The 10,487-nt window shown below is 31.7% G+C and overlaps 1 protein-coding gene across 1 annotated transcript in view; it reads left to right on the top strand.

The window, feature by feature from the left end:
• Positions 1–8,088, top strand: part of LOC118933468 (nck-associated protein 1-like) — a 368,769-nt gene extending 360,681 nt beyond the window's left edge. Inside the window, exon 9 of the mRNA XM_057503820.1 lies at positions 8,033–8,088. The gene's annotated coding sequence lies outside the window, so the exon portion shown is untranslated. The remainder of the gene's footprint in view (positions 1–8,032) is intronic.
• The last annotated feature ends 2,399 nt before the right edge of the window (positions 8,089–10,487 follow it).

Here is a 10,487-nt window from a genome sequence, read left to right on the forward strand (position 1 = left end):
CAATGAAAAGAACTACCTACTTAAACATACAAATGCAGGATGGAGCTCAAAAACATCATGCTGACTGAAGGATGCCAGACACAAAATGTTACATATTGTACAATTTGTTTTTTAAATTCTAGAAAGCACAAAGTAAATTATAGTAGGAGAAAACATACTAGTGAGTGCCTGGGAATCTGATGTGAAGAGGTTTAACTTTGAGGTTTGACATGAAGGAACATGAGATTTGCGTTTCCTAAGTTTGCTGTTTCTTAGCTGTGTGCATACTTACTACATGTACTGTATCCACCTAGATTTCTACACACTGCCTTTGTGAGATGTGGGTAGCAAAGAGAAAGAATGAAAATATAAAGTCCATGTTGTTTGCTATGCTACGAGTAATACAGTCTTTTTTCTCTGACCCAGGGGTCTCTTGCCTTCTTTCAGCATCCGTGAAAACATGACAAATGAAGTTGTTAGTTTAAAAGTAGGTAAAATCTTACTCTTTATGGCTCTTTACACATTATGGTTAAATATTATAAATACAAAAGAATTATATAAACTGTATATATTCTGAACTCAAAAGAAATCAGTGAAATAAAACAAGGAATTTGCTAATAAGAAATAAAAGTAATACATGGAGTTATGAAAGAAATATGCAATCAATCCTAGTGAAGTCAGAAAAATAAGAGAAAGGAAACCAAGAAAACATGGGTACAAATAAGAAACAAATAGCCAAATGATAAACTTAACTATATCAATAATCAAATTAAGTTAAAAGAGTCTATATTTCTTAATTGAAAGGGCAGATATAAAATTGCATAAAACAGCAATATTATGCTGCCTAAAAAAATCTTGTATTATATAACTAAAGGCAGATGATTAAATGTAAGATAGAAAAAGTTATACCATGCCTAGTCTAACAAAAAGTAAGCTTGTGTGGTTCTGGTAATGCCAGAAAAAATATAAGTTTTAGATCAAAGAATATATGACTAAAGAAGGTCATTCCATAATGCTAAAATAGTCAACTGATCAAGAGATTATAACTATATGAAATAATTATGCATTTAGTAACAGAGCTTTGAAATACATGAAACAAAAGTGATAGAACTTCAGGAAGAGACAAATCCACCATTATAATGCCTCTCTCAATGATTGCCAGAACAAGTATTAAAAAAAACAGTAAAGATATAGAAGACTTGAATACACTATCAACCAATTGGTCCTAGTTGTCATTGTGATTATTCAGTTTTAACATGAATATCTTGATATAACTCAGTAATTATACCTAAATTCCCTGGGAATATAGGTTCCTCTACCGTGAAGTTAATATTTTATTTTAAAACCCATAGGGACAAAAAGAACCTATAATAAACAAGAGAAGTTTGAAAAAAGGCAAACACAGCATGAAGGTTTCATCTCATTTCTACTCTTACTCTAAAGCTACAGTAATCAAAACAGTGTGATATTTGCATAAGGATAGAAATACAGATGAATTAATGAGAATAAGGAATTGAAATATAGAACCATATATATAAATGTTCAATTGAATTTGACCTGGGAAAAGGATGTTAATACAGATAAATGACTTTGGCACTACTTTCTTTGGGAAGCATGTGAAATTATACCACAACACAAAATAATTAGAAATGGATCATAAAACTAAAATTAAAACTAAAACTGTAAAATTTCTATAAGACAAGAGGAAAAAGTAGTTAAAAATATCTGTAACCTGGACTGGGCAAAACTTTTTACATAGGACCCCAAAGTGAGATTCATTTTTAAAAACTGATACATGAATTATACAAAAACAAAAAATTATGTTATTTGCAAGACAAAATTAAGTAAATGAAAAGGCTAAGACATAGCATGGAAAATATTCACAGTATATTTCAAAGGACTTTTACACAGGATAAAGAACACTTGGGACTGTATAAAATAACTCAATTATAATTAGAAAAAAGTCTTGAACAGACACCCTTCAAGTAAAGAATAAATAAGTAGCCTAACAGGACATAACAATATGTTGAATATAACTTTTAATCAGAGAAATGCATATTAAAACTACACAACCTTTAGAATGACTATTAGTAAAAAGACTAAATCTAATATCAACTACTGGCAAGGATATTGAACACCTGGAATGTTTTTTGGTAATGTAAAGCACTATACCCATTTTGAAATCAATTTGACAGTTTTTAAATAAAGTTAAACACGTGTATACTTGGCATAAGATCCAGGATTCCACTCCTTGATATTTTCCAAAGAATTGGGAAAACCTATGCCTCACAGAGCGGATACAAATGGCCATAGCAACTTAGTTCACAATAGCCTAAAACTGGAAACAACCCAAATGACCATCATCAGATAAACATATAAACAAACTGTTGCATACACTATGATGGAATAATACTCAGCAATAAAAAGGAAAATATAAGGATATAATATCAACAAGAATGGATATCAGAAACATGATAAGCCAAAGAAACCAGTCAGCACATACATGCTCTGTGACTCCATATATACGAAATTCTAGACAATGCAAAGATATTCTATAGTGACAGGAGGCAAATTAGCTGTTGCCATTGATCCCTGTTAGAGTGTGAATAAGGACACAAGCTTTTAATTAGTTAATGAAGCAGGATGCTCATTAGAAAGTCAACTACCTGTAGAGTGGTATAATACTTAAAACCAGTCTCTGGAGTGGACCAACGTGAGTTTGAACATCACTTGTACCTGCCACGTGCTAAATCTATGAACTTGACCAATCCCTGGAACTTTCTTTGAATCAGTATATTTATCTATCAGTGGATTTAATAGCATTGCCTTCTTCAAAAGCAAGTTTTAAGGACTGCAAGGAAGAAAGTTTGAAAAGGCATCAGCTTAAGTGCCTAGAAAACTTTAAGAGTTTAATATGATGGAAAGAAGGAAAAAAGATGATAAAAACAGGAAAGGAGAAAAAAAGAAAAAAGAATAAAAGAATAAAAGAAAAGAAAAAGAAAGAAGGATATAAAGAATGAGAGAGCTAACTATGCAACTTCTTGAATCCCAGTTTCTAAGTTTATAAGGTAGGGATCATAATTCTTATTTTACAGTGTTATTTGTATTAAGGATACTGTTAATACTGTTTCACATTCTAAGAAAGTTTTGCTAAAGAAATACAAGCATAAAACAGACATTGAAAGATATTAATTAGTGTCCATCCATGTTAGTGGACCTTATGAAGGGAGATGCTTTGAAAATGTGTTTCTTATTTTTGTTTTCACATTTCAAAAAGTGAAAGATTATTTTTGGTAGAGTAAAACTCTTGGTACCCACCTCTTCAATTTTCTTAAATTCCAGAATTGTAATATATTCCAAATGTAAATAACATAATATTTAGTAATTATATGTAAAAACTTCATATACATTTTATTTTATAATTTATTTATGAGCAATATTTTCAGGCAGATATCTGTAAAGATGATAACATTTCTTATACTTATTCCAGCAATGATGATGATTTTTCCTTACTTACTTTGTGATGCTATAATCAGCAGGAAATGACCAGTTATAAATCTGACATAATGATAAGTAAAAACTTAATATTCATATAGAGTTCAACCTGAATGCATGTCTTTTCAACATTAGAGCAAAGTTTTATTATTTTATGCTAACACAAAGAATAAATGAAATAATTATGGAAGTGGTAATATGATATTGCCACCTCATGGTAAAATTGTCATGAAAAAGGAAAGCTAATTAATTGTTTTATAAACATAGTTATCTTTTAAAATCTGCATTGTTCTTTTAGATAACTATTGTTTCACTTTTTTTGTAGAATTTTCTTGAGTCACTTATTTGATGACAATCAAAATGCAAATGTTCCTCTTTGACAAATTACACTTGAATTAAGAAGATATTAAGTATGTGTAGAACTATATATGCTTTCATTATTCACATAGTACTTGTATCTCTAGAGTCTTGTATGTTATATTTGAATTAAAAGATATATAGAGAGCAATGTATGATTTAAATATTCATATAATTCTTGTATTAGTGTCTTGCATCTAGATAAAAAAGCTGAACCTTAGGTAAGTTGATATTAAATAATTTTATCAGATTCTAAATCTACAAAGGTAGATACAGAAATGATAAGTTAAGTATTTTAGCAAATAATTTTATCCATATCTGTAGCATCTTGGCATTTCAGACTGAGGTAGGCAAATTTCAGACATCTGTAGGCAGAATAGAGAAAAGAGGATTTCCAAGAACCCAGAGGTAGGCAAAGTACCAGAAGTAGTGAAGGGAGATGTGTGAATTTATTCTGTGGGGAATGACTTAGTCAAGTATATATATTTATGATATATACATATATGAGATATATTTACCACCCAACACGTGATAATCCAATAAGGCATATAGCATTGATAAGGTCAGTCCAACCAGTCCAAATGAGTACATAAACAACATTCGAAGTTTCAAATTATTCAGCAATCACCATAAATTTTGGACATCAAACAGCAGAACCCAGCCATATCTCTAAGAGCTTTTCTAGCAGACCCTTCCATCTAATCAACAATTATAGGGTAGAATTCCTTTTTTAATACCCCAACAAAGAAAAAAGTGCTTTAATTGATAATTAATCAAATTCATTTCCATGATTTAGTTCTTGATACTTTACCATTTTTTAACAATTGTACTATTCACATACCATAAAATCCATCTTGTTATTTAATTGAGTTTCAGTAAATTCACAGACTTGTACACTAATCGTCTCAACCTCATTTTAGAACATTTTTATCATTTCCAAAGAAAGACCATGCTGATTTTCAATTGCTCACCATTCACTCCTTCACCACACTCTAGGGCTAGGCAACCAGCAATTTACTTCTTGTTTCTATAGATTTTCTTACTGTGGACATTTTCTCTAAATTGAATCATACAAAATAATAGATTTTTGTGACTGAACTCTTTACTTAGCTTGTTCTCAAGGTTCACCTTTGTTGTGGCCTGAATACCTCTTTTTTTATGGTCAAATACTATTTTATTGTATGGATATATCAGATGTTATCCATTTAATAGTTGATGGAACATTTTAATTGTTTCCACTTTTTTTGCTACTATAAATAATACTGCCATGAACATTCCTCTAAAAGCTCCTCTATAGACATACATTGTTTCTCTTGGGTATACATGTAGAAACAATATTGCTGTTATATATTAATATAGACACATAATATTATATAATAACATTATGTCATATAGTAATTCTATGTTGATACCTGCGTATTAAATTTTAAGGAACAGCCAAATTCTCTACATCCTTATCAACACTTGTTATTCTAATTCTGATTAGATCTGTCATGGTGAGTATGAAGACGTATCTTATTGTAGTTTTGATTTGCATTTCCTTACTGACTAGTAATATTGACCATCTTTTCATGTGTTTATTGGCATTTTGTATTGCTTTTTTTGAAAAATGGTTATTGAAACCATTTCACAGTAATCAAAGAGGGCATTTTGTATGAATTCAATTTTTCTAAATTTATTGAGATTTGTTTTGCGGCTTAAAGTAAGTCCTGAAGAGTTGAATGTGCACTTCAAAAGAATGTATATTCTACTTTTGTTGGGTGAGGTGTTCTATACATGTCTAGTAAACTTGTATAGTTGTTCAAGTCCTGTATTTCCTTCTGTCTAGATATTTTATCCACTATTGAAATTGTGGTATTGAAAACTCCAACTACTATTGTGGAACTGTCTCTTCCTCCTTTGAAATCTACAGATGTTTGCCTCATAAATTTTGGGACTCTGTTGTTTGGTGCATGTATATTTATAATTGTATCTTCTTGATGATTTGACCCTTTTATTAATATGTGATATATGGCTTGGCCCCTTGTAACAGTTTTGACATAAGTCCACATCAGACCTTAGTATAGCTACTGTTTTCTTTTTGTTATTATTTGCATTGAATATATTTTCCGCCTTTTCACTTTTAATCTATATGTGTCTTTGGATATAGAATTATTCTCTTGTAGACAGTATGTAGTTGGATAAATTTTTTTAATCCTTCCTGTCAATCCCTGCATTTTGATTAGAGATTTTTTATCTATTTACATTTAAAGTTGTTACTATAAAGGATGAATAGACTTCTGACATTTTGCTTTGTTTTCTATATGTCTTTCACTTTTTTTGTCCCTCTTTTAATCCATTACAGTCTTCTCTTTTTGAAGTTTTTGTAGTCCACTATCTAGCTTCCCTTCTCATATTTCCTTAGTGTTATGTTTTTTAGTTATTTTCTTATTATACGACATGGAGATTAGAATTAACATCTTAAATTCACTATGGTCTATTTAATTGATAGCTACTTAGCCTCAATAGCATACAGACTCTCCTATACACTTCCACCCCCCTTATGTTATAGTCACAAATTACATCTTTATAACTTTCAAGCACATTAGTACATATATATTACTATTGCTTTGTGAATTTGTCTTTTAAATAATATAAGAAATTTTAAAAGGAATTAAAAACCAGAAATACAATACTACTAGCTATTATATTTACCTCGATAGTTACTTTTACACAGGTGTTTCATTTCTTTGTTTAGTTTGAGTGAGTTTTCCCACACTGAGTGAGTTCTGATTTAGCCAAAAAAAAAAAAACCCCAACTAGCACTTTGAGTCAGTCTTTTAGGAAGCCCCCAGATAAATTAGAACAGACAAGACGACTTTTTGGAAGTTATCCTGTGCTCCCTCTGAACCAAGGACCAGGGTCCTTCATTAGAAACACAGGTACCAATCTGAAGCCACTACAATGCTGTGAAGGGAGTAGTACAAGGGCAAGTAAAAATGTCATATTCTTCTACATTTTAAAGTTATCTTTTTCTTGATTCAGCTGTGTAGCTTTGTTTTCTAGATTTCTAATGAAGTTGATTTTATGTTTCTTGATTTTTTTGTTTGTGGTAAGATGGGTTCTTGGAGCTACCTACTCTACCATTTTTGCTGACATCTTCACTTTAGCCATTTTTTTCATGGTAGGTTTGTTGAAAACAAATTATCTGAGTTTTCTTTCATGTGCCAATGTCCTTATTTCACCTTTATTACTAAAGGGCATTTTCATTAGATACAGAAATTTTAGTTGATAGGTTTCTTTGAGTACTTGAGAAATATTGTGCAACTTCTGGTTTCCATGCTTTCAAATGAGAAACTGAATGTATTTCAAATTGGTATTCTCTTATAAGTCATACATTCTTTGTTTCTGAATAAATTCCAAGATTTTCTCCTTTTTCTTTACTTTTCAGAAATTTAATTATAATGCATTTTGTGTGGATTTCTTTGAGTATTCTATTTGGTGTTTTTTCAATTTCTTGAATCTCTAGGTTTATACTGTTTCTCAAATTTGAGAAGTTTTCAGTCACCATTTCTTTAAATAGTTTTTTGATCCAACTCTGTCCTATCTTTTGGCAATCTGGTAATAAAAAGGTTGAGTTTAAAAAAACATATTGCCTCAAAATTCTGTGTGATGCTGTTCATATTTTCTCAGTCTATTTTTTCTGTTCTTCAGATTTGGCACATTTTATTGATTTGCCCTTAAACTCACTGATTCCACCCTCTGTAATCTACATTCCAATGTTGAGCCCATCCAGTAAGTTATTTCAGTTATTGTATTTTTCAGTTCTATCAATATAGAAATACACCTGCATAATTTCTATTTCTTTTGAGAGATTTTATATGTTTAATTTACTTCAAGAAAATCCATAATTATTTTTGGAAACATTTTTATGACAATTGTTTAAAAATATTTGTAAGAGAATTCTAACATCTGATTCATTTCAGTGTGTTGTCAACTATAATCATTCATGCTGATATTATCCTGGGTCTTGGTATGATGAGTGATTTTCACCTATACCCTGAATATTTTACATATTATATTATGACACTGATTCTTATTTAATCTTTTTTTTAGTCAAGACATCCTCCTGGTGAGGTGGGGGTGCATATTCAGCTTCCACTTAGGTCCCACTGACTTGATCGTATCAAAGTGGGGAACTGACCCACACTGCTTCTTTCAGTGGGCAAGACGGAAGCGCAGCTCCTCTTGGGCCAGGCTGACACCTCCCTGTGAGAGGGAACACTGACTCATGCCATCTCAGCGCCTAGCGGAGTGTACTACCACCACCAACAAGGAAGGTAGGCATGGAAGGCTCACTCACACTGCTTTGTTGCTGCAGACTGGGACAGAAGCTTTTGCCTCCTTTGGGCCCAACTGATACTGGGAGAGAGAATAGGAGACATAGAGTGCCGACTAGAACTTCTTCCCTCCACGTCTTTCTACTTCATTGATGCTGGTTGGTTGCGGGACCTCAGCTATCCGCTGGACCTCACTGATGCAAAGAGGACTAGAGCATTGACCATTCCACCTTGAAGAACTGTGTTCTGCCTCACTGATGCCAAATGGATGGGGCAACTCAGCTTGCCACTTGACTTGCTGACATTATTTCCAGAGTTGATTACTCCACTGGTACTCCAAGTAGACATTGCTTTTCATGCAGCAATATATCTAAATGTATGGCACATCATGTGTTGATTTCCCTTTGTAAGAGTCCAAAGGCATTCTATTATTCTTGAATAAAATCCAGACTTATTACTGCTTCATGAGACTTTTTCCTTTGGTCCCTGATAATCCCTGCTTTATCTTGGCCATTTCCCCATTTGCTGCTTATGCTTTAGTTATTTTGAACAATTACACTGCCCCATGCTCACGAGTGCATTTTATATTGACTTGGGCATGGACTTGGGTGTTTTCAATGTATATATTGTTATGCAACACTTGCTCCCAACTGTAATAGGTGTATTCTAATAGGAAAAATACTTCCATGGCATTATCCTTAATTGGCTCTAGTGTTGTCATCTAAATAATCAAAAAAACAGTTGCTAAAATTTCAAATTAATTAATTATATCATGTTAGGAGATCTCCAAAATATAAATATGATATTACTATAAGTAAATGAATCAAATAATTAAATCTTCCATTACCGGTATTTCATGGAAAATTCTTTCAAAGAAAGAGACATGTACTACACATACTTATGGAGACCATGAAAATCACTCCCCATGTATTATTGTACACATTATATGTTAAATACAAACACAAATAAAACCAAATGTATGATGTGCCACACAGCTAACCTGGTTATCTGCATATATTACCATTATAGCAGGTGAAACTTCCCTTTATTGTCAAATTGGTTCCTGGTATTACTCAAAATGGGCTTCCTTTAGAATTAAAGCTGTGCCATTGTTTTGTTTGTGGTGTGATATTCTAGTATTAATACAGAATTTCTATGAACAGAAGCTCAAGTGTCATCTGATTACTAAAAATTTTACCATCTAGACAGTCACACTATAGTGGAAATGAATGTAATTATGTAGATATATAATATGACAATTTAACTTCTGGTCAAAGAGGATAATGTTGAACAGATGAATTTTCTGTTTTAAAATTCCTATGTTAATTATAGTACATTGATCTAAAAACAGACAGCACTGTAGTCAGGCAGAATTCTCCAGCACTGAGTATTAACATGTAGGAATTTCAACAATATAGAGTGTCACCCATAAAGCAAATCCTGTAAGATATTTACCATTGTGCTATTACAAAATGAAATTGTTTTTATATTTTAATAAAATTAACCTGATTCTCTATTATTGACTGATATGACATTATATTCATAACTTGTTTTCTTTCCTAAGTGGCCACATTCCCTGGAGAATGTGTAGAAAAAGAATAATCAAATTTTCTATGGTTATTTTTTTCTTCTGTCAGATAGCAATTAAATGTTCAGATTTTTTGATGAGTACTGAAGTATGGGTTCTCAATATTGTTCTGCTTTCAACAATTCAGCTTGTTAGTAGAGAAAAGTTCTTCTATGAAGTGTTTCCTATAATTGAGACGTATGGGATACATCTTATAGGAATAAGTAGAAAGAATTAGTAGCATCTATATTAAGAATATGTAGATTCATTTTACAAAATTTTCATACCATGGTACAGATGCTCATTGAATTACATCACTTTATACAAAATGACAATTGTTCTTTTTACTCCCTATACAATATGAATGCTAAAGAATAACATATTTGCTTCAATTTAATTCTAAAAATGTTATGTACATATACCATAACAGAGCCTAAGAAAGAAAAATTATGCTAATTCTACCATTTAATAACTAAGTTCAATGTAAGAAAACATGCACAACTTGAGATAATGACTATAAAAGAATATTGGCAGAGCACTTCCTTTGTAAGTTTGAGATATAACTCTCAACATTTCAGTGACACAGATATAAATAAAACAGGGAAATAAAAGAAAAATAATTTGCAGATTACTGGAAGGTTTCTGATACCACCAAGAAAGGTGATTCCTTCCAAACCCTCCCCTCTCAACTAAAACACCTTGGCCACAGACAAGCATAGGGAGACTATGATAAGTAAAAAAAAGAAGCAAGTCAATCTAGGGGCCTCTGG

This window comes from Manis pentadactyla, chromosome 6 (assembly GCF_030020395.1).
Source record: "Manis pentadactyla isolate mManPen7 chromosome 6, mManPen7.hap1, whole genome shotgun sequence".
NCBI classification, from domain to species: domain Eukaryota; kingdom Metazoa; phylum Chordata; class Mammalia; order Pholidota; family Manidae; genus Manis; species Manis pentadactyla.